The following is a 23,854-nucleotide window of genomic DNA, read 5'->3' as shown; positions in this document are numbered from 1 at the left end:
GGTAATCAGAGCTGGGGAATCAGAGGCGGGGAATCAGAGTTGGGGAATCAGAGGAGTGGAATCAGATATGGGGAAACAGAGGCGGGGAATCAGAGGCGGGGAAACAGAGGCGGGGAATCAGATATGGGGAATCAGAGGTGGGGAATCAGATATGGGAAATCAGTGGTTGGGAATCAGAGGCAGGGAATCAGATATGGGGAATCAGAGGTGGGGAATCAGTGGTTGGGAATCAGAGGCAGGTAATCAGAGGCGGGGAATCAGAGGCGGGGAATCAGAGGCAGGGAATCAGATGTGCGGAATCAGAGATGGGGAATCAGTGTCCGGGAATCAGAGATGGGGAATCAGAGGCGGGGAATGAGATATGGGGAATCAGAGGCGGGGAATCAGAGGCGGGGAAACAGATGCGGTGAATCAGATATGGGGAATCAGAGGTGGCGAATCAAAGGCGCTGAATCAGAGATGGGGAATCAGAGGCGGGGAATCAGAGGCAGGGAATCAGAGGCCGGGAATCAGAGGCGGGGAATCAGATATGGGGAATCAGAGGTGGGGAATCAGAGGCAGGGAATCAGATGTGCGGAATCAGAGATGGGGAATCAGAGGCAGAGAATCAGAATCAGAAGCGGGGAATAAGAGGCCGGGAATCAGAGGTGGGGAATCAGAGTCCGGGAATCAGAGATGGGGAATCAGAGGCGGGGAATGAGATATTGGGAATCAGAGGCGGGGAATCAGAGGCAGGGAAACAGAGGCGGGGAATCAGATATGGGGAATCAGAGGTTGAGAATCAGAGGCAGGGAATCAGAGGTGGGGAATCAGAGGCAGGGAATCAGATGCGGGGAATCAGAGGCGGGGAATCAGAGCTGGGGAATCAGAGGCGGGGAATCAGAGTTGGGGAATCAGAGGCCGGGAATTAGATATGGGGAAACAGAGGAGGGGAATCAGAGGCGGGGAAACAGAGGCGGGGAATCAGATATGGGGAATCAGATGTGGGGAATCAGAGGCAGGGAATCAGATGTGCGGAATCAGAGATGGGGAATCAGAGGCATGGAATCAGAATCAGAAGCGGGGAATCAGAGGCCGGGAATCAGAGGCCGGGAATCAGATGCCGGGACTAAGAGGCCAGGAATCAGAGGTGGGGTATCAGAGTCCGGGAATCAGAGATGGGGAATCAGAGGCGGGGAATGAGATATGGGGAATCAGAGGTGGGGAATCAGAGGCGGGGAATCAGATATGGGGAATCAGAGGTGGCGAATCAAAGGTTGTGAATAAGAGATGGTGAATCAGAGGCGGGGAATCAGAGGCAGGGAATCAAACACGGGGAATCAGAGGCGGGTAATCAGAGCTGGGGAATCAGAGGCGGGGAATCAGAGTTGGGGAATCAGAGGCGTGGAATCAGATATGGGGAAACAGAGGCGGGGAATCAGAGGCGGGGAAACAGAGGCGGGGATTCAGATATGGGGAATCAGAGGTGGGGAATCAGATATGGGGAAACAGAGGCGGGGAATCAGAGGCGTAAAACAGAGGTGGGGAATCAGTGGTTGGGAATCAGAGTCCGGGAATCAGAGATGGGGAATCAGAGGCGGGGAATGAGATATGGGGAATCAGAGGCGGGGAATCAGAGGCAGGGAATCAGATGTGCGGAATCAGAGATGGGGAATCAGAGTCCGGGAATCAGAGATGGGGAATCAGAGGCGGGGAATGAGATATGGGGAATCAGAGGTGGGGAATCAGAGGCGGTGAAACAGATGCTGGGAATCAGATATGGGGAATCAGAGGTGGCGAATCAAAGGCGCTGAATCAGAGATGGGGAATCAGAGGCAGGGAATCAGAGGCAGGGAATCAAACACGGGGAATCATAGAGGCGGGGAATCAGAGTTGGGGAATCAGAGGCGGGGACTCAGATATTGGGGAAACAGAGGCGGGGAATCAGAGGCGGGGAAACAGAGGCGGGGAATCAGATATGGGGATTCAGAGGTGGGGAATCAGAGGTTGCGAATTAGAGGCAGGGAATCAGAGGCGGGGAATCAGAGGCGGGGAATGAGTGGCAGGGAATCAGATATGCGGAATCAGAGAGGGGGAATCAGAGGCAGGGAATCAGAGGCGGGGAATCAGAGGCAGGGAATTAGAGGCCGGGAATCAGAGGCGGGGAATCAGATATGGGGAATCAGAGGTGGGGAATCAGAGGCAGGGAATCAGATGTGCGGAATCAGAGATGGGGAATCAGAGGCAGAGAATCAGAATCAGAAGCGGGGAATAAGAGGCCGGGAATCAGAGGTGGGGAATCAGAGTCCGGGAATCAGAGATGGGGAATCAGAGGCGGGGAATGAGATATTGGGAATCAGAGTCGGGGAATCAGAGGCAGGGAAACAGAGGCGGAGAATCAGATATGGGGAATCAGAGATGGCGAATCAAAGGCGTTGAATCAGAGATGGGGAATCAGAGGCAGGTAATCAGAGGCGGGGAATCAGAGGCGGGGAATCAGAGGCAGGGAATCAGATGTGCGGAATCAGAGATGGGGAATCAGAGTCCGGGAATCAGAGATGGGGAATCAGAGGCGGGGAATGAGATATGGGGAATCAGAGATGGGGAATCAGAGGCAGAGAATCAGAATCAGAAGCGGGGAATAAGAGGCCGGGAATCAGAGGTGGGGAATCAGAGTCCGGGAATCAGAGATGGGGAATCAGAGGCGGGGAATGAGATATTGGGAATCAGAGGCGGGGAATCAGAGGCAGGGAAACAGAGGCGGGGAATCAGATATGGGGAATCAGAGGTTGGGAATCAGAGGCAGGGAATCAGAGGTGGGGAATCAGAGGCAGGGAATCAGATGCGGGGAATCAGAGGCGGGGAATCAGAGCTGGGGAATCAGAGGCGGGGAAACAGAGGCGGGGAATCAGATATGGGGAATCAGAGGTGGGGAATAAGTTGCAGGGAAGCAGAGGCCGGGTATCAGAGCTGGAAAATAAGAGGCGGGGAATCTGAGTTGGGGTATCAGAGGCGGGGAATCAGATATGGGGAAACAGAGGCGGGGCATCAGAGGTGGGGAAACAGAGGCGGGGAATCAGATATGGGGAATCAGATGTGGGGAATCAGAGGCAGGGAATCAGATGTGCGGAATCAGAGATGGGGAATCAGAGGCATGGAATCAGAATCAGAAGCGGGGAATCAGAGGCCGGGAATCAGAGGCCGGGAATCAGATGCCGGGAATAAGAGGCCAGGAATCAGAGGTGGGGAATCAGAGTCCGGGAATCAGAGATGGGGAATCAGAGGCGGGGAATGAGATACGGGGAATCAGAGGTGGGGAATCAGAGGCGGGGAATCAGATATGGGGAATCAGAGGTGGCGAATCAAAGGTTGTGAATAAGAGATGGTGAATCAGAGGCGGGGAATCAGAGGCAGGGAATCAAACACGGGGAATCAGAGGCGGGTAATCAGAGCTGGGGAATCAGAGGCGGGGAATCAGAGTTGGGGAATCAGAGGAGTGGAATCAGATATGGGGAAACAGAGGCGGGGAATCAGAGGCGGGGAAACAGAGGCGGGGAATCAGATATGGGGAATCAGAGGTGGGGAATCAGATATGGGGAAACAGAGGCGGGGAATCAGAGGCGGAAAACAGAGGTGGGAAATCAGTGGTTGGGAATCAGAGGCAGGGAATCAGATATGGGGAATCAGAGGTGGGGAATCAGTGGTTGGGAATCAGAGGCAGGTAATCAGAGGCGGGGAATCAGAGGCGGGGAATCAGAGGCAGGGAATCAGATGTGCGGAATCAGAGATGGGGAATCAGTGTCCGGGAATCAGAGATGGGGAATCAGAGGCGGGGAATGAGATATGGGGAATCAGAGGCGGGGAATCAGAGGCGGGGAAACAGATGCGGTGAATCAGATATGGGGAATCAGAGGTGGCGAATCAAAGGCGCTGAATCAGAGATGGGGAATCAGAGGCGGGGAATCAGAGGCAGGGAATCAGAGGCCGGGAATCAGAGGCGGGGAATCAGATATGGGGAATCAGAGGTGGGGAATCAGAGGCAGGGAATCAGATGTGCGGAATCAGAGATGGGGAATCAGAGGCAGAGAATCAGAATCAGAAGCGGGGAATAAGAGGCCGGGAATCAGAGGTGGGGAATCAGAGTCCGGGAATCAGAGATGGGGAATCAGAGGCGGGGAATGAGATATTGGGAATCAGAGGCGGGGAATCAGAGGCAGGGAAACAGAGGCGGGGAATCAGATATGGGGAATCAGAGGTTGAGAATCAGAGGCAGGGAATCAGAGGTGGGGAATCAGAGGCAGGGAATCAGATGCGGGGAATCAGAGGCGGGGAATCAGAGCTGGGGAATCAGAGGCGGGGAATCAGAGTTGGGGAATCAGAGGCCGGGAATTAGATATGGGGAAACAGAGGAGGGGAATCAGAGGCGGGGAAACAGAGGCGGGGAATCAGATATGGGGAATCAGATGTGGGGAATCAGAGGCAGGGAATCAGATGTGCGGAATCAGAGATGGGGAATCAGAGGCATGGAATCAGAATCAGAAGCGGGGAATCAGAGGCCGGGAATCAGAGGCCGGGAATCAGATGCCGGGACTAAGAGGCCAGGAATCAGAGGTGGGGTATCAGAGTCCGGGAATCAGAGATGGGGAATCAGAGGCGGGGAATGAGATATGGGGAATCAGAGGTGGGGAATCAGAGGCGGGGAATCAGATATGGGGAATCAGAGGTGGCGAATCAAAGGTTGTGAATAAGAGATGGTGAATCAGAGGCGGGGAATCAGAGGCAGGGAATCAAACACGGGGAATCAGAGGCGGGTAATCAGAGCTGGGGAATCAGAGGCGGGGAATCAGAGTTGGGGAATCAGAGGCGTGGAATCAGATATGGGGAAACAGAGGCGGGGAATCAGAGGCGGGGAAACAGAGGCGGGGATTCAGATATGGGGAATCAGAGGTGGGGAATCAGATATGGGGAAACAGAGGCGGGGAATCAGAGGCGTAAAACAGAGGTGGGGAATCAGTGGTTGGGAATCAGAGTCCGGGAATCAGAGATGGGGAATCAGAGGCGGGGAATGAGATATGGGGAATCAGAGGCGGGGAATCAGAGGCAGGGAATCAGATGTGCGGAATCAGAGATGGGGAATCAGAGTCCGGGAATCAGAGATGGGGAATCAGAGGCGGGGAATGAGATATGGGGAATCAGAGGTGGGGAATCAGAGGCGGTGAAACAGATGCTGGGAATCAGATATGGGGAATCAGAGGTGGCGAATCAAAGGCGCTGAATCAGAGATGGGGAATCAGAGGCAGGGAATCAGAGGCAGGGAATCAAACACGGGGAATCATAGAGGCGGGGAATCAGAGTTGGGGAATCAGAGGCGGGGACTCAGATATTGGGGAAACAGAGGCGGGGAATCAGAGGCGGGGAAACAGAGGCGGGGAATCAGATATGGGGATTCAGAGGTGGGGAATCAGAGGTTGCGAATTAGAGGCAGGGAATCAGAGGCGGGGAATCAGAGGCGGGGAATGAGTGGCAGGGAATCAGATATGCGGAATCAGAGAGGGGGAATCAGAGGCAGGGAATCAGAGGCGGGGAATCAGAGGCAGGGAATTAGAGGCCGGGAATCAGAGGCGGGGAATCAGATATGGGGAATCAGAGGTGGGGAATCAGAGGCAGGGAATCAGATGTGCGGAATCAGAGATGGGGAATCAGAGGCAGAGAATCAGAATCAGAAGCGGGGAATAAGAGGCCGGGAATCAGAGGTGGGGAATCAGAGTCCGGGAATCAGAGATGGGGAATCAGAGGCGGGGAATGAGATATTGGGAATCAGAGTCGGGGAATCAGAGGCAGGGAAACAGAGGCGGAGAATCAGATATGGGGAATCAGAGATGGCGAATCAAAGGCGTTGAATCAGAGATGGGGAATCAGAGGCAGGTAATCAGAGGCGGGGAATCAGAGGCGGGGAATCAGAGGCAGGGAATCAGATGTGCGGAATCAGAGATGGGGAATCAGAGTCCGGGAATCAGAGATGGGGAATCAGAGGCGGGGAATGAGATATGGGGAATCAGAGGCGGGGAATCAGAGGCGGGGAAGCAGTTGCGGGGAATCAGATATGGGGAATCAGAGGTGGCGAATCAAAGGCGCTGAATCAGAGATGGGGAATCAGAGGCGGGGAATCAGAGGCAGGGAATCAAACACGGGGAATCAGAGGCGGGGAATCAGAGTTGGGGAATGAGAGGCGGGGAATCAGATATGGGGAAACAGAGGCGGGGAATCAGAGGCGGGGAAACAGAGGCGGGGAATCAGATATGGGGAATCAGAGGTGGGGAATCAGAGGTTGCGAATCAGAGGAAGGGAATCAGAGGCGGGGAATCAGAGGCGGGGAATCAGAGGCAGGGAATCAGATGTGCGGAATCAGAGATGGTGAATCAGAGGCGGGGAATCAGAGGCGGGGAATCAGAGGCAGGGAATCAGAGGCCGGGAATCAGAGGCGGGGAATCAGATATGGGGAATCAGAGGTGGGGAATCAGAGGCAGGGAATCAGATGTGCGGAATCAGAGATGGGGAATCAGAGGCAGAGAATCAGAATCAGAAGCGGGGAATAAGAGGCCGGGAATCAGAGGTGGGGAATCAGAGTCCGGGAATCAGAGATGGGGAATCAGAGGCGGAGAATGAGATATTGGGAATCAGAGGCGGGGAATCAGAGGCAGGGAAACAGAGGCGGGGAATCAGATATGGGGAATCAGAGGTTGGGAATCAGAGGCAGGGAATCAGAGGTGGGGAAACAGAGGCGGGGAATCAGATGCGGGGAATCAGAGGCGGGGAATCAGAGCTGGGGAATCAGAGGCGGGGAATCAGAGTTGGGGAATCAGAGGCCGGGAATTAGATATGGGGAAACAGAGGAGGGGAATCAGAGGCGGGGAAACAGAGGCGGGGAATCAGATATGGGGAATCAGAGGTGGGGAATAAGTTGCAGGGAAGCAGAGGCCGGGTATCAGAGCTGGGGAATAAGAGGCGGGGAATCTGAGTTGGGGTATCAGAGGCGGGGAATCAGATATGGGGAAACAGAGGCGGGGCATCAGAGGTGGGGAAACAGAGGCGGGGAATCAGATATGGGGAATCAGATGTGGGGAATCAGAGGCAGGGAATCAGATGTGCGGAATCAGAGATGGGGAATCAGAGGCATGGAATCAGAATCAGAAGCGGGGAATCAGAGGCCGGGAATCAGAGGCCGGGAATCAGATGCCGGGAATAAGAGGCCAGGAATCAGAGGTGGGGAATCAGAGTCCGGGAATCAGAGATGGGGAATCAGAGGCGGGGAATGAGATACGGGGAATCAGAGGTGGGGAATCAGAGGCGGGGAATCAGATATGGGGAATCAGAGGTGGCGAATCAAAGGTTGTGAATAAGAGATGGTGAATCAGAGGCGGGGAATCAGAGGCAGGGAATCAAACACGGGGAATCAGAGGCGGGTAATCAGAGCTGGGGAATCAGAGGCGGGGAATCAGAGTTGGGGAATCAGAGGAGTGGAATCAGATATGGGGAAACAGAGGCGGGGAATCAGAGGCGGGGAAACAGAGGCGGGGAATCAGATATGGGGAATCAGAGGTGGGGAATCAGATATGGGGAAACAGAGGCGGGGAATCAGAGGCGGAAAACAGAGGTGGGAAATCAGTGGTTGGGAATCAGAGGCAGGGAATCAGATATGGGGAATCAGAGGTGGGGAATCAGTGGTTGGGAATCAGAGGCAGGTAATCAGAGGCGGGGAATCAGAGGCGGGGAATCAGAGGCAGGGAATCAGATGTGCGGAATCAGAGATGGGGAATCAGTGTCCGGGAATCAGAGATGGGGAATCAGAGGCGGGGAATGAGATATGGGGAATCAGAGGCGGGGAATCAGAGGCGGGGAAACAGATGCGGTGAATCAGATATGGGGAATCAGAGGTGGCGAATCAAAGGCGCTGAATCAGAGATGGGGAATCAGAGGCGGGGAATCAGAGGCAGGGAATCAAACACGGGGAATAAGAGGCGGGGAATCAGAGTTGGGGAATCAGAGGCGGGGAATCAGAGGCGGGGAAACAGAGGCGGGGAATCAGATATGGGGAATCAGAGGTGGGGAATCAGATGTTACGAATCAGAGGCAGTGAATCAGAGGCGGGGAATCAGAGGCGGGGAATCAGAGGCAGGGAATCAGATGTGCGGAATCAGAGATGGGGAATCAGAGGCAGGGAATCAGAGGCGGGGAATCAGAGGCAGGGAATCAGAGGCCGGGAATCAGAGGCGGGGAATCAGATATGGGGAATCAGAGGTGGGGAATCAGAGGCGGGGAATCTGAGTTGGGGAATCAGAGGCGGGGAATCAGATTTGGGGAATCAGAGGCAGGGAATTAGATATGGGGAAACAGAGGAGGGGAATCAGAGGCGGGGAAACAGAGGCGTGGAATCAGATATGGGGAATCAGAGCTGGGGAATCAGAGGCGGGGAATCTGAGTTGGGTTATCAGAGGAGGGGAATCAGATATGGGGAAACATGCGGGGCATCAGAGGCGGGGAAACAGAGGTGGGGAATCAGATATGGGGAATCAGAGGTGGGGAATCAGAGGCAGGGAATCAGATGTGCGGAATCAGAGATGGGGTATCAGAGGCATGGAATCAGAATCAGAAGCGGAGAATCAGAGGCCGGGAATCAGAGGCCGGGAATCAGATGCCGGGAATAAAAGGCCGGGAATCAGAGGTGGGGAATCTGAGTCCGGGAATCAGAAATGGGGAATCAGAGGCGGGGAATGAGATATGGGGAATCAGAGGCGGGGAATCAGAGGCGGGGAAACAGAGGCGGGGAATCAGATATGGGGAATCAGAGGTGGCGAATCAAAGGTTGTGAATCAGAGATGGGGAATCAGAGGCGGGGAATCAGAGGCAGGGAAACAAACACGGGGAATCAGAGGCGGGGAATCAGAGCTGGGGAATCAGAGGCGGGGAATCAGAGTTGGGGAATCAGAGGCGTGGAATCAGATATGGGGAAACAGAGGCGGGGAATCAGAGGCGGGGAAACAGAGGCGGGGAATCAGATATGGGGAATCAGAGGTGGGGAATCAGAGGTTGGGAGTCAGAGGCAGGGAATCAGAGGCGGGGAATCAGAGGCGGGGAATCAGAGGCAGGGAATCAGATGTGCAGAATCAGAGAAGGGGAATCAGAGGCAGGGAATCGGAGGCGGGGAATCAGAGGCGGGGAATCAGAGGCCGGGAATCAGAGGCCGGGAATCAGTGGCCGGGAATGAGAGGCCGGGAATCAGAGGCTGGAAATCAGAGGCCGGGAATCAGAGGTGGGGAATAAGAGGCACGGAATCAGATGTGCGGTATCAGAGATGGGGAATCACAGGCAGGGAATCAGAGGCGGGGAATCAGAGGCGCGGAATCAGAGGCAGGGAATCGGATGTGCGGAATCAGAGATGGGGAATCAGAGGTGGGGAATCAGAGTCCGGGAATCAGAGATGGGGAATTAGAGGCGGGGAATCAGAGGCGGGGAAACATAGGTGGGGAATCAGATATGGGGAATCAGAGGTGGGGAATCACAGGCGCTGAATCAGAGATGGTGAATCAGAGGCGGGGAATCAGAGGCAGGAAATCAGACATGGGGAATGAGAGGCTGGGAATCAGACACGGGGAATCAGAGGTGGGGAATCAGAGCTGGGGAATCAGAGGTGGGGAATCAGAGTTGGGGAATCAGAGGTGGGGAATCAGATATGGGGAAACAGAGGCAGGGAATCAGAGGCAGGGAAACAGAGGCGGGGAATCAGATATGGGGAATCAGAGGAGGGGAATCAGAGGTTGGGAATCAGAGGCAGGTACTCAGAGGTTGGGATTCAGATGCAGGGAATCAGATGCGGGGAATAAGAGGTGGGGATTCAGAGGCGAGAAATCAGAGGCAGGGAATCAGAGTTGGGGAATCAGAGGCAGGGAATTAGATATGGGGAAACAGAGGCGGGGAATTAGAGGCGGGGAATCAGAGGCCGGGAATAAGAGGCCGGGAATCAGAGGTGGGTAATCAGAGTCCGGGAATCAGAGGCGGGGAATGAGATATGGGGAATTAGAGGCGGGGAATCTGAGGCGGGGAAACAGAGGCGGGGAATCAGATATGGGGAATCAGAGGTGGCGAATCAATGGCGGTGAATCAGAGATGGGGAGTCAGAGGCGGGGAATCAGAGGCAGGGCATCAAACACGGGGAATGAGAGACGGGGAATCATAGCTGGCGAATCAGAGGCGGGGAATCAGAGTTGGGGAATCAGAGACGGTGAATCAGATATGGGGAAACAGAGGCGGGAAATCAGAGGCGGGGAATCAGAGGCGGGGAATCAGATATGGGGAATCAGAGGTGGGGAATCAGATATGGGGAAACAGAGGCGGGGAATCAGAGGCGGGGAAACAGAGGCGGGGAATCAGATATGGGGAATCAGAGGTGGGGAATCAGTGGTTGGGAATCAGAGGCAGGGAATCAGATATGGGGAATCAGAGGTGGGGAATCAGTGGTTGGCAATCAGATGTGCGGAATCAGATATGGGGAATCAGAGTCCGGGAATCAGAGATGGGGAATCAGAGGCGGGGAATGAGATATGGGGAATCAGAGGCGGGGAATCAGAGGCAGGGAATCAGATGTGCGGAATCAGAGATGGGGAATCAGAGTCCGGGAATCAGAGATGGGGAATCAGAGGCGGGGAATGAGATATGGGGAATCAGAGGTGGGGAATCAGAGGCGGTGAAACAGATGCTGGGAATCAGATATGGGGAATCAGAGGTGGCGAATCAAAGGCGCTGAATCAGAGATGGGGAATCAGAGGCAGGGAATCAGAGGCAGGGAATCAAACACGGGGAATCATAGAGGCGGGGAATCAGAGTTGGGGAATCAGAGTTGGGGAATCAGAGGCGGGGACTCAGATATTGGGGAAACAGAGGCGGGGAATCAGAGGCGGGGAAACAGAGGCGGGGAATCAGATATGGGGAATCAGAGGTGGGGAATCAGAGGTTGCGAATCAGAGGCAGGGAATCAGAGGCGGGGAATCAGAGGCGGGGAATGAGTGGCAGGGAATCAGATATGCGGAATCAGAGATGGGGAATCAGAGGCAGGGAATCAGAGGCGGGGAATCAGAGGCAGGGATTCAGAGGCCGGGAATCAGAGGCGGGGAATCAGATATGGGGAATCAGAGGTGGGGAATCAGAGGCTGGGAATCAGATGTGCGGAATCAGAGATGGGGAATCAGAGGCAGAGAATCAGAATCAGAAGCGGGGAATAAGAGGCCGGGAATCAGAGGTGGGGAATCAGAGTCCGGGAATCAGAGATGGGGAATCAGAGGCGGGGAATGAGATATTGGGAATCAGAGTCGGGGAATCAGAGGCAGGGAAACAGAGGCGGAGAATCAAAAATGGGGAATCAGAGATGGCGAATCAAAGGCGTTGAATCAGAGATGGCGAATCAGAGGCAGGTAATCAGAGGCGGGGAATCAGAGGCGGGGAATCAGAGGCAGGGAATCAGATGTGCGGAATCAGAGATGGGGAATCAGAGTCCGGGAATCAGAGATGGGGAATCAGAGGCGGGGAATGAGATATGGGGAATCAGAGGCGGGGAATCAGAGGCGGGGAAGCAGTTGCGGGGAATCAGATATGGGGAATCAGAGGTGGCGAATCAAAGGCGCTGAATCAGAGATGGGGAATCAGAGGCGGGGAATCAGAGGTAGGGAATCAAACACTGGGAATCAGAGGCGGGGAATCAGAGTTGGGGAATGAGAGGTGGGGAATCAGATATGGGGAAACAGAGGCGGGGAATCAGAGGCGGGGAAACAGAGGCGGGGAATCAGATATGGGGAATCAGAGGTGGGGAATCAGAGGTTGCGAATCAGAGGAAGGGAATCAGAGGCGGGGAATCAGAGGCGGGGAATCAGAGGCAGGGAATCAGAGGCGGGGAATCAGATATGGGGAATCAGAGGTGGGGAATCAGAGGCAGGGAATCAGATGTGCGGAATCAGAGATGGGGAATCAGAGGCAGAGAATCAGAATCAGAAGCGGGGTATAAGAGGCCGGGAATCAGAGGTGGGGAATCAAAGTCCGGGAATCAGAGATGGGGAATCAGAGGCGGGGAATGAGATATTGGGAATCAGAGTCGGGGAATCAGAGGCAGGGAAACAGAGGCGGAGAATCAGATATGGGGAATCAGAGATGGCGAATCAAAGGCGTTGAATCAGAGATGGGGAATCAGAGGCAGGTAATCAGAGGCGGGGAATCAGAGGCGGGGAATCAGAGGCAGGGAATCAGATGTGCGGAATCAGAGATGGGGAATCAGAGTCCGGGAATCAGAGATGGGGAATCAGAGGCGGGGAATGAGATATGGGGAATCAGAGGCGGGGAATCAGAGGCGGGGAAGCAGTTGCGGGGAATCAGATATGGGGAATCAGAGGTGGCGAATCAAAGGCGCTGAATCAGAGATGGGGAATCAGAGGCGGGGAATCAGAGGCAGGGAATCAAACACGGGGAATCAGAGGCGGGGAATCAGAGTTGGGGAATGAGAGGCGGGGAATCAGATATGGGGAAACAGAGGCGGGGAATCAGAGGCGGGGAAACAGAGGCGGGGAATCAGATATGGGGAATCAGAGGTGGGGAATCAGAGGTTGCGAATCAGAGGAAGGGAATCAGAGGCGGGGAATCAGAGGCGGGGAATCAGAGGCAGGGAATCAGATGTGCGGAATCAGAGATGGTGAATCAGAGGCGGGGAATCAGAGGCGGGGAATCAGAGGCAGGGAATCAGAGGCCGGGAATCAGAGGCGGGGAATCAGATATGGGGAATCAGAGGTGGGGAATCAGAGGCAGGGAATCAGATGTGCGGAATCAGAGATGGGGAATCAGAGGCAGAGAATCAGAATCAGAAGCGGGGAATAAGAGGCCGGGAATCAGAGGTGGGGAATCAGAGTCCGGGAATCAGAGATGGGGAATCAGAGGAGGGGAATGAGATATTGGGAATCAGAGGCGGGGAATCAGAGGCAGGGAAACAGAGGCGGGGAATCAGATATGGGGAATCAGAGGTTGGGAATCAGAGGCAGGGAATCAGAGGTGGGGAATCAGAGGCAGGGAATCAGATGCGGGGAATCAGAGGCGGGGAATCAGAGCTGGGGAATCAGAGGCGGGGAATCAGAGTTGGGGAATCAGAGGCCGGGAATTAGATATGGGGAAACAGAGGAGGGGAATCAGAGGCGGGGAAACAGAGGCGGGGAATCAGATATGGGGAATCAGAGGTGGGGAATAAGTTGCAGGGAAGCAGAGGCCGGGTATCAGAGCTGGGGAATAAGAGGCGGGGAATCTGAGTTGGGGTATCAGAGGCGGGGAATCAGATATGGGGAAACAGAGGCGGGGCATCAGAGGTGGGGAAACAGAGGCGGGGAATCAGATATGGGGAATCAGATGTGGGGAATCAGAGGCAGGGAATCAGATGTGCGGAATCAGAGATGGGGAATCAGAGGCATGGAATCAGAATCAGAAGCGGGGAATCAGAGGCCGGGAATCAGAGGCCGGGAATCAGATGCCGGGAATAAGAGGCCAGGAATCAGAGGTGGGGAATCAGAGTCCGGGAATCAGAGATGGGGAATCAGAGGCGGGGAATGAGATACGGGGAATCAGAGGTGGGGAATCAGAGGCGGGGAATCAGATATGGGGAATCAGAGGTGGCGAATCAAAGGTTGTGAATAAGAGATGGTGAATCAGAGGCGGGGAATCAGAGGCAGGGAATCAAACACGGGGAATCAGAGGCGGGTAATCAGAGCTGGGGAATCAGAGGCGGGGAATCAGAGTTGGGGAATCAGAGGAGTGGAATCAGATATGGGGAAACAGAGGCGGGGAATCAGAGGCGGGGAAACAGAGGCGGGGAATCAGATATGGGGAATCAGAGGTGGGGAATCAGATATGGGGAAACAGAGGCGGGGAATCAGAGGCGGAAAACAGAGGTGGGAAATCAGTGGTTGGGAATCAGAGGCAGGGAATCAGATATGGGGAATCAGAGGTGGGGAATCAGTGGTTGGGAATCAGAGGCAGGTAATCAGAGGCGGGGAATCAGAGGCGGGGAATCAGAGGCAGGGAATCAGATGTGCGGAATCAGAGATGGGGAATCAGTGTCCGGGAATCAGAGATGGGGAATCAGAGGCGGGGAATGAGATATGGGGAATCAGAGGCGGGGAATCAGAGGCGGGGAAACAGATGCGGTGAATCAGATATGGGGAATCAGAGGTGGCGAATCAAAGGCGCTGAATCAGAGATGGGGAATCAGAGGCGGGGAATCAGAGGCAGGGAATCAAACACGGGGAATAAGAGGCGGGGAATCAGAGTTGGGGAATCAGAGGCGGGGAATCAGAGGCGGGGAAACAGAGGCGGGGAATCAGATATGGGGAATCAGAGGTGGGGAATCAGATGTTACGAATCAGAGGCAGTGAATCAGAGGCGGGGAATCAGAGGCGGGGAATCAGAGGCAGGGAATCAGATATGCGGAATCAGAGATGGGGAATCAGAGGCAGGGAATCAGAGGCGGGGAATCAGAGGCAGGGAATCAGAGGCCGGGAATCAGAGGCGGGGAATCAGATATGGGGAATCAGAGGTTGGGAATCAGAGGCGGGGAATCTGAGTTGGGGAATCAGAGGCGGGGAATCAGATTTGGGGAATCAGAGGCAGGGAATTAGATATGGGGAAACAGAGGAGGGGAATCAGAGGCGGGGAAACAGAGGCGTGGAATCAGATATGGGGAATCAGAGCTGGGGAATCAGAGGCGGGGAATCTGAGTTGGGTTATCAGAGGAGGGGAATCAGATATGGGGAAACATGCGGGGCATCAGAGGCGGGGAAACAGAGGCGGGGAATCAGATATGGGGAATCAGAGGTGGGGAATCAGAGGCAGGGAATCAGATGTGCGGAATCAGAGATGGGGTATCAGAGGCATGGAATCAGAATCAGAAGCGGAGAATCAGAGGCCGGGAATCAGAGGCCGGGAATCAGATGCCGGGAATAAAAGGCCGGGAATCAGAGGTGGGGAATCTGAGTCCGGGAATCAGAAATGGGGAATCAGAGGCGGGGAATGAGATATGGGGAATCAGAGGCGGGGAATCAGAGGCGGGGAAACAGAGGCGGGGAATCAGATATGGGGAATCAGAGGTGGCGAATCAAAGGTTGTGAATCAGAGATGGGGAATCAGAGGCGGGGAATCAGAGGCAGGGAAACAAACACGGGGAATCAGAGGCGGGGAATCAGAGCTGGGGAATCAGAGGCGGGGAATCAGAGTTGGGGAATCAGAGGCGTGGAATCAGATATGGGGAAACAGAGGCGGGGAATCAGAGGCGGGGAAACAGAGGCGGGGAATCAGATATGGGGAATCAGAGGTGGGGAATCAGAGGTTGGGAGTCAGAGGCAGGGAATCAGAGGCGGGGAATCAGAGGCGGGGAATCAGAGGCAGGGAATCAGATGTGCAGAATCAGAGAAGGGGAATCAGAGGCAGGGAATCGGAGGCGGGGAATCAGAGGCGGGGAATCAGAGGCCGGGAATCAGAGGCCGGGAATCAGTGGCCGGGAATGAGAGGCCGGGAATCAGAGGCTGGAAATCAGAGGCCGGGAATCAGAGGTGGGGAATAAGAGGCACGGAATCAGATGTGCGGTATCAGAGATGGGGAATCACAGGCAGGGAATCAGAGGCGGGGAATCAGAGGCGCGGAATCAGAGGCAGGGAATCGGATGTGCGGAATCAGAGATGGGGAATCAGAGGTGGGGAATCAGAGTCCGGGAATCAGAGATGGGGAATTAGAGGCGGGGAATCAGAGGCGGGGAAACATAGGTGGGGAATCAGATATGGGGAATCAGAGGTGGGGAATCACAGGCGCTGAATCAGAGATGGTGAATCAGAGGCGGGGAATCAGAGGCAGGAAATCAGACATGGGGAATGAGAGGCTGGGAATCAGACACGGGGAATCAGAGGTGGGGAATCAGAGCTGGGGAATCAGAGGTGGGGAATCAGAGTTGGGGAATCAGAGGTGGGGAATCAGATATGGGGAAACAGAGGCGGGGAATCAGAGGCAGGGAAACAGAGGCGGGGAATCAGATATGGGGAATCAGAGGAGGGGAATCAGAGGTTGGGAATCAGAGGCAGGTACTCAGAGGTTGGGATTCAGATGCAGGGAATCAGATGCGGGGAATAAGAGGTGGGGATTCAGAGGCGAGAAATCAGAGGCAGGGAATCAGAGTTGGGGAATCAGAGGCAGGGAATTAGATATGGGGAAACAGAGGCGGGGAATTAGAGGCGGGGAATCAGAGGCCGGGAATAAGAGGCCGGGAATCAGAGGTGGGTAATCAGAGTCCGGGAATCAGAGGCGGGGAATGAGATATGGGGAATTAGAGGCGGGGAATCAGAGGCGGGGAAACAGAGGCGGGGAATCAGATATGGGGAATCAGAGGTGGCGAATCAATGGCGGTGAATCAGAGATGGGGAATCAGAGGCGGGGAATCAGAGGCAGGACATCAAACACGGGGAATGAGAGACGGGGAATCATAGCTGGCGAATCAGAGGCGGGGAATCAGAGTTGGGGAATCAGAGGCGGTGAATCAGATATGGGGAAACAGAGGCGGGAAATCAGAGGCGGGGAATCAGAGGCGGGGAATCAGATATGGGGAATCAGAGGTGGGGAATCAGATATGGGGAAACAGAGGCGGGGAATCAGAGGCGGGGAAACAGAGGCGGGGAATCAGATATGGGGAATCAGAGGTGGGGAATCAGTGGTTGGGAATCAGAGGCAGGGAATCAGATATGGGGAATCAGAGGTGGGGAATCAGTGGTTGGCAATCAGATGTGCGGAATCAGATATGGGGAATCAGAGTCCGGGAATCAGAGATGGGGAATCAGAGGCGGGGAATGAGATATGGGGAATCAGAGGCGGGGAATCAGAGGCAGGGAATCAGATGTGCGGAATCAGAGATGGGGAATCAGAGTCCGGGAATCAGAGATGGGGAATCAGAGGCGGGGAATGAGATATGGGGAATCAGAGGTGGGGAATCAGAGGCGGTGAAACAGATGCTGGGAATCAGATATGGGGAATCAGAGGTGGCGAATCAAAGGCGCTGAATCAGAGATGGGGAATCAGAGGCAGGGAATCAGAGGCAGGGAATCAAACACGGGGAATCATAGAGGCGGGGAATCAGAGTTGGGGAATCAGAGTTGGGGAATCAGAGGCGGGGACTCAGATATTGGGGAAACAGAGGCGGGGAATCAGAGGCGGGGAAACAGAGGCGGGGAATCAGATATGGGGAATCAGAGGTGGGGAATCAGAGGTTGCGAATCAGAGGCAGGGAATCAGAGGCGGGGAATCAGAGGCGGGGAATGAGTGGCAGGGAATCAGATATGCGGAATCAGAGATGGGGAATCAGAGGCAGGGAATCAGAGGCGGGGAATCAGAGGCAGGGATTCAGAGGCCGGGAATCAGAGGCGGGGAATCAGATATGGGGAATCAGAGGTGGGGAATCAGAGGCAGGGAATCAGATGTGCGGAATCAGAGATGGGGAATCAGAGGCAGAGAATCAGAATCAGAAGCAGGGAATAAGAGGCCGGGAATCAGAGGTGGGGAATCAGAGTCCGGGAATCAGAGATGGGGAATCAGAGGCGGGGAATGAGATATTGGGAATCAGAGTCGGGGAATCAGAGGCAGGGAAACAGAGGCGGAGAATCAAAAATGGGGAATCAGAGATGGCGAATCAAAGGCGTTGAATCAGAGATGGGGAATCAGAGGCAGGTAATCAGAGGCGGGGAATCAGAGGCGGGGAATCAGAGGCAGGGAATCAGATGTGCGGAATCAGAGATGGGGAATCAGAGTCCGGGAATCAGAGATGGGGAATCAGAGGCGGGGAATGAGATATGGGGAATCAGAGGCGGGGAATCAGAGGCGGGGAAGCAGTTGCGGGGAATCAGATATGGGGAATCAGAGGTGGCGAATCAAAGGCGCTGAATCAGAGATGGGGAATCAGAGGCGGGGAATCAGAGGTAGGGAATCAAACACTGGGAATCAGAGGCGGGGAATCAGAGTTGGGGAATGAGAGGTGGGGAATCAGATATGGGGAAACAGAGGCGGGGAATCAGAGGCGGGGAAACAGAGGCGGGGAATCAGATATGGGGAATCAGAGGTGGGGAATCAGAGGTTGCGAATCAGAGGAAGGGAATCAGAGGCGGGGAATCAGAGGCGGGGAATCAGAGGCAGGGAATCAGATGTGCGGAATCAGAGATGGTGAATCAGAGGCGGGGAATCAGAGGCGGGGAATCAGAGGCAGGGAATCAGAGGCCGGGAATCAGAGGCGGGGAATCAGATATGGGGAATCAGAGGTGGGGAATCAGAGGCAGGGAATCAGATGTGCGGAATCAGAGATGGGGAATCAGAGGCAGAGAATCAGAATCAGAAGCGGGGAATAAGAGGCCGGGAATCAGAGGTGGGGAATCAGAGTCCGGGAATCAGAGATGGGGAATCAGAGGCGGGGAATGAGATATTGGGAATCAGAGGCGGGGAATCAGAGGCAGGGAAACAGAGGCGGGGAATCAGATATGGGGAATCAGAGGTTGGGAATCAGAGGCAGGGAATCAGAGGTGGGGAATCAGAGGCAGGGAATCAGATGCGGGGAATCAGAGGCGGGGAATCAGAGCTGGGGAATCAGAGGCGGGGAATCAGAGTTGGGGAATCAGAGGCCGGGAAACAGAGGCGGAGAATCAGATATGGGGAATCAGAGATGGCGAATCAAAGGCGTTGAATCAGAGATGGGGAATCAGAGGCAGGTAATCAGAGGCGGGGAATCAGAGGCGGGGAATCAGAGGCAGGGAATCAGATGTGCGGAATCAGAGATGGGGAATCAGAGTCCGGGAATCAGAGATGGGGAATCAGAGGCGGGGAATGAGATATTGGGAATCAGAGGCGGGGAATCAGAGGCAGGGAAACAGAGGCGGGGAATCAGATATGGGGAATCAGAGGTTGGGAATCAGAGGCAGGGAATCAGAGGTGGGGAATCAGAGGCAGGGAATCAGATGCGGGGAATCAGAGGCGGGGAATCAGAGCTGGGGAATCAGAGGCGGGGAATCAGAGTTGGGGAATCAGAGGCCGGGAATTAGATATGGGGAAACAGAGGAGGGGAATCAGAGGCGGGGAAACAGAGGCGGGGAATCAGATATGGGGAATCAGAGGTGGGGAATAAGTTGCAGGGAAGCAGAGGCCGGGTATCAGAGCTGGGGAATAAGAGGCGGGGAATCTGAGTTGGGGTATCAGAGGCGGGGAATCAGATATGGGGAAACAGAGGCGGGGCATCAGAGGTGGGGAAACAGAGGCGGGGAATCAGATATGGGGAATCAGATGTGGGGAATCAGAGGCAGGGAATCAGATGTGCGGAATCAGAGATGGGGAATCAGAGGCATGGAATCAGAATCAGAAGCGGGGAATCAGAGGCCGGGAATCAGAGGCCGGGAATCAGATGCCGGGAATAAGAGGCCAGGAATCAGAGGTGGGGAATCAGAGTCCGGGAATCAGAGATGGGGAATCAGAGGCGGGGAATGAGATACGGGGAATCAGAGGTGGGGAATCAGAGGCGGGGAATCAGATATGGGGAATCAGAGGTGGCGAATCAAAGGTTGTGAATAAGAGATGGTGAATCAGAGGCGGGGAATCAGAGGCAGGGAATCAAACACGGGGAATCAGAGGCGGGTAATCAGAGCTGGGGAATCAGAGGCGGGGAATCAGAGTTGGGGAATCAGAGGAGTGGAATCAGATATGGGGAAACAGAGGCGGGGAATCAGAGGCGGGGAAACAGAGGCGGGGAATCAGATATGGGGAATCAGAGGTGGGGAATCAGATATGGGGAAACAGAGGCGGGGAATCAGAGGCGGAAAACAGAGGTGGGAAATCAGTGGTTGGGAATCAGAGGCAGGGAATCAGATATGGGGAATCAGAGGTGGGGAATCAGTGGTTGGGAATCAGAGGCAGGTAATCAGAGGCGGGGAATCAGAGGCGGGGAATCAGAGGCAGGGAATCAGATGTGCGGAATCAGAGATGGGGAATCAGTGTCCGGGAATCAGAGATGGGGAATCAGAGGCGGGGAATGAGATATGGGGAATCAGAGGCGGGGAATCAGAGGCGGGGAAACAGATGCGGTGAATCAGATATGGGGAATCAGAGGTGGCGAATCAAAGGCGCTGAATCAGAGATGGGGAATCAGAGGCGGGGAATCAGAGGCAGGGAATCAAACACGGGGAATAAGAGGCGGGGAATCAGAGTTGGGGAATCAGAGGCGGGGAATCAGAGGCGGGGAAACAGAGGCGGGGAATCAGATATGGGGAATCAGAGGTGGGGAATCAGATGTTACGAATCAGAGGCAGTGAATCAGAGGCGGGGAATCAGAGGCGGGGAATCAGAGGCAGGGAATCAGATGTGCGGAATCAGAGATGGGGAATCAGAGGCAGGGAATCAGAGGCGGGGAATCAGAGGCAGGGAATCAGAGGCCGGGAATCAGAGGCGGGGAATCAGATATGGGGAATCAGAGGTGGGGAATCAGAGGCGGGGAATCTGAGTTGGGGAATCAGAGGCGGGGAATCAGATTTGGGGAATCAGAGGCAGGGAATTAGATATGGGGAAACAGAGGAGGGGAATCAGAGGCGGGGAAACAGAGGCGTGGAATCAGATATGGGGAATCAGAGCTGGGGAATCAGAGGCGGGGAATCTGAGTTGGGTTATCAGAGGAGGGGAATCAGATATGGGGAAACATGCGGGGCATCAGAGGCGGGGAAACAGAGGCGGGGAATCAGATATGGGGAATCAGAGGTGGGGAATCAGAGGCAGGGAATCAGATGTGCGGAATCAGAGATGGGGTATCAGAGGCATGGAATCAGAATCAGAAGCGGAGAATCAGAGGCCGGGAATCAGAGGCCGGGAATCAGATGCCGGGAATAAAAGGCCGGGAATCAGAGGTGGGGAATCTGAGTCCGGGAATCAGAAATGGGGAATCAGAGGCGGGGAATCAGAGATGGGGAATCAGAGGCGGGGAATCAGAGGCAGGACATCAAACACGGGGAATGAGAGACGGGGAATCATAGCTGGCGAATCAGAGGCGGGGAATCAGAGTTGGGGAATCAGAGGCGGTGAATCAGATATGGGGAAACAGAGGCGGGAAATCAGAGGCGGGGAATCAGAGGCGGGGAATCAGATATGGGGAATCAGAGGTGGGGAATCAGATATGGGGAAACAGAGGCGGGGAATCAGAGGCGGGGAAACAGAGGCGGGGAATCAGATATGGGGAATCAGAGGTGGGGAATCAGTGGTTGGGAATCAGAGGCAGGGAATCAGATATGGGGAATCAGAGGTGGGGAATCAGTGGTTGGCAATCAGATGTGCGGAATCAGATATGGGGAATCAGAGTCCGGGAATCAGAGATGGGGAATCAGAGGCGGGGAATGAGATATGGGGAATCAGAGGCGGGGAATCAGAGGCAGGGAATCAGATGTGCGGAATCAGAGATGGGGAATCAGAGTCCGGGAATCAGAGATGGGGAATCAGAGGCGGGGAATGAGATATGGGGAATCAGAGGTGGGGAATCAGAGGCGGTGAAACAGATGCTGGGAATCAGATATGGGGAATCAGAGGTGGCGAATCAAAGGCGCTGAATCAGAGATGGGGAATCAGAGGCAGGGAATCAGAGGCAGGGAATCAAACACGGGGAATCATAGAGGCGGGGAATCAGAGTTGGGGAATCAGAGTTGGGGAATCAGAGGCGGGGACTCAGATATTGGGGAAACAGAGGCGGGGAATCAGAGGCGGGGAAACAGAGGCGGGGAATCAGATATGGGGAATCAGAGGTGGGGAATCAGAGGTTGCGAATCAGAGGCAGGGAATCAGAGGCGGGGAATCAGAGGCGGGGAATGAGTGGCAGGGAATCAGATATGCGGAATCAGAGATGGGGAATCAGAGGCAGGGAATCAGAGGCGGGGAATCAGAGGCAGGGATTCAGAGGCCGGGAATCAGAGGCGGGGAATCAGATATGGGGAATCAGAGGTGGGGAATCAGAGGCAGGGAATCAGATGTGCGGAATCAGAGATGGGGAATCAGAGGCAGAGAATCAGAATCAGAAGCAGGGAATAAGAGGCCGGGAATCAGAGGTGGGGAATCAGAGTCCGGGAATCAGAGATGGGGAATCAGAGGCGGGGAATGAGATATTGGGAATCAGAGTCGGGGAATCAGAGGCAGGGAAACAGAGGCGGAGAATCAAAAATGGGGAATCAGAGATGGCGAATCAAAGGCGTTGAATCAGAGATGGGGAATCAGAGGCAGGTAATCAGAGGCGGGGAATCAGAGGCGGGGAATCAGAGGCAGGGAATCAGATGTGCGGAATCAGAGATGGGGAATCAGAGTCCGGGAATCAGAGATGGGGAATCAGAGGCGGGGAATGAGATATGGGGAATCAGAGGCGGGGAATCAGAGGCGGGGAAGCAGTTGCGGGGAATCAGATATGGGGAATCAGAGGTGGCGAATCAAAGGCGCTGAATCAGAGATGGGGAATCAGAGGCGGGGAATCAGAGGTAGGGAATCAAACACTGGGAATCAGAGGCGGGGAATCAGAGTTGGGGAATGAGAGGTGGGGAATCAGATATGGGGAAACAGAGGCGGGGAATCAGAGGCGGGGAAACAGAGGCGGGGAATCAGATATGGGGAATCAGAGGTGGGGAATCAGAGGTTGCGAATCAGAGGAAGGGAATCAGAGGCGGGGAATCAGAGGCGGGGAATCAGAGGCAGGGAATCAGATGTGCGGAATCAGAGATGGTGAATCAGAGGCGGGGAATCAGAGGCGGGGAATCAGAGGCAGGGAATCAGAGGCCGGGAATCAGAGGCGGGGAATCAGATATGGGGAATCAGAGGTGGGGAATCAGAGGCAGGGAATCAGATGTGCGGAATCAGAGATGGGGAATCAGAGGCAGAGAATCAGAATCAGAAGCGGGGAATAAGAGGCCGGGAATCAGAGGTGGGGAATCAGAGTCCGGGAATCAGAGATGGGGAATCAGAGGCGGGGAATGAGATATTGGGAATCAGAGGCGGGGAATCAGAGGCAGGGAAACAGAGGCGGGGAATCAGATATGGGGAATCAGAGGTTGGGAATCAGAGGCAGGGAATCAGAGGTGGGGAATCAGAGGCAGGGAATCAGATGCGGGGAATCAGAGGCGGGGAATCAGAGCTGGGGAATCAGAGGCGGGGAATCAGAGTTGGGGAATCAGAGGCCGGGAAACAGAGGCGGAGAATCAGATATGGGGAATCAGAGATGGCGAATCAAAGGCGTTGAATCAGAGATGGGGAATCAGAGGCAGGTAATCAGAGGCGGGGAATCAGAGGCGGGGAATCAGAGGCAGGGAATCAGATGTGCGGAATCAGAGATGGGGAATCAGAGTCCGGGAATCAGAGATGGGGAATCAGAGGCGGGGAATGAGATATTGGGAATCAGAGGCGGGGAATCAGAGGCAGGGAAACAGAGGCGGGGAATCAGATATGGGGAATCAGAGGTTGGGAATCAGAGGCAGGGAATCAGAGGTGGGGAATCAGAGGCAGGGAATCAGATGCGGGGAATCAGAGGCGGGGAATCAGAGCTGGGGAATCAGAGGCGGGGAATCAGAGTTGGGGAATCAGAGGCCGGGAATTAGATATGGGGAAACAGAGGAGGGGAATCAGAGGCGGGGAAACAGAGGCGGGGAATCAGATATGGGGAATCAGAGGTGGGGAATAAGTTGCAGGGAAGCAGAGGCCGGGTATCAGAGCTGGGGAATAAGAGGCGGGGAATCTGAGTTGGGGTATCAGAGGCGGGGAATCAGATATGGGG

Source organism: Narcine bancroftii, chromosome 1, assembly GCF_036971445.1.
Source record: "Narcine bancroftii isolate sNarBan1 chromosome 1, sNarBan1.hap1, whole genome shotgun sequence".
In the NCBI taxonomy this organism is placed as follows: domain Eukaryota; kingdom Metazoa; phylum Chordata; class Chondrichthyes; order Torpediniformes; family Narcinidae; genus Narcine; species Narcine bancroftii.
Note: the sequence above shows the minus strand (reverse complement) of the source record.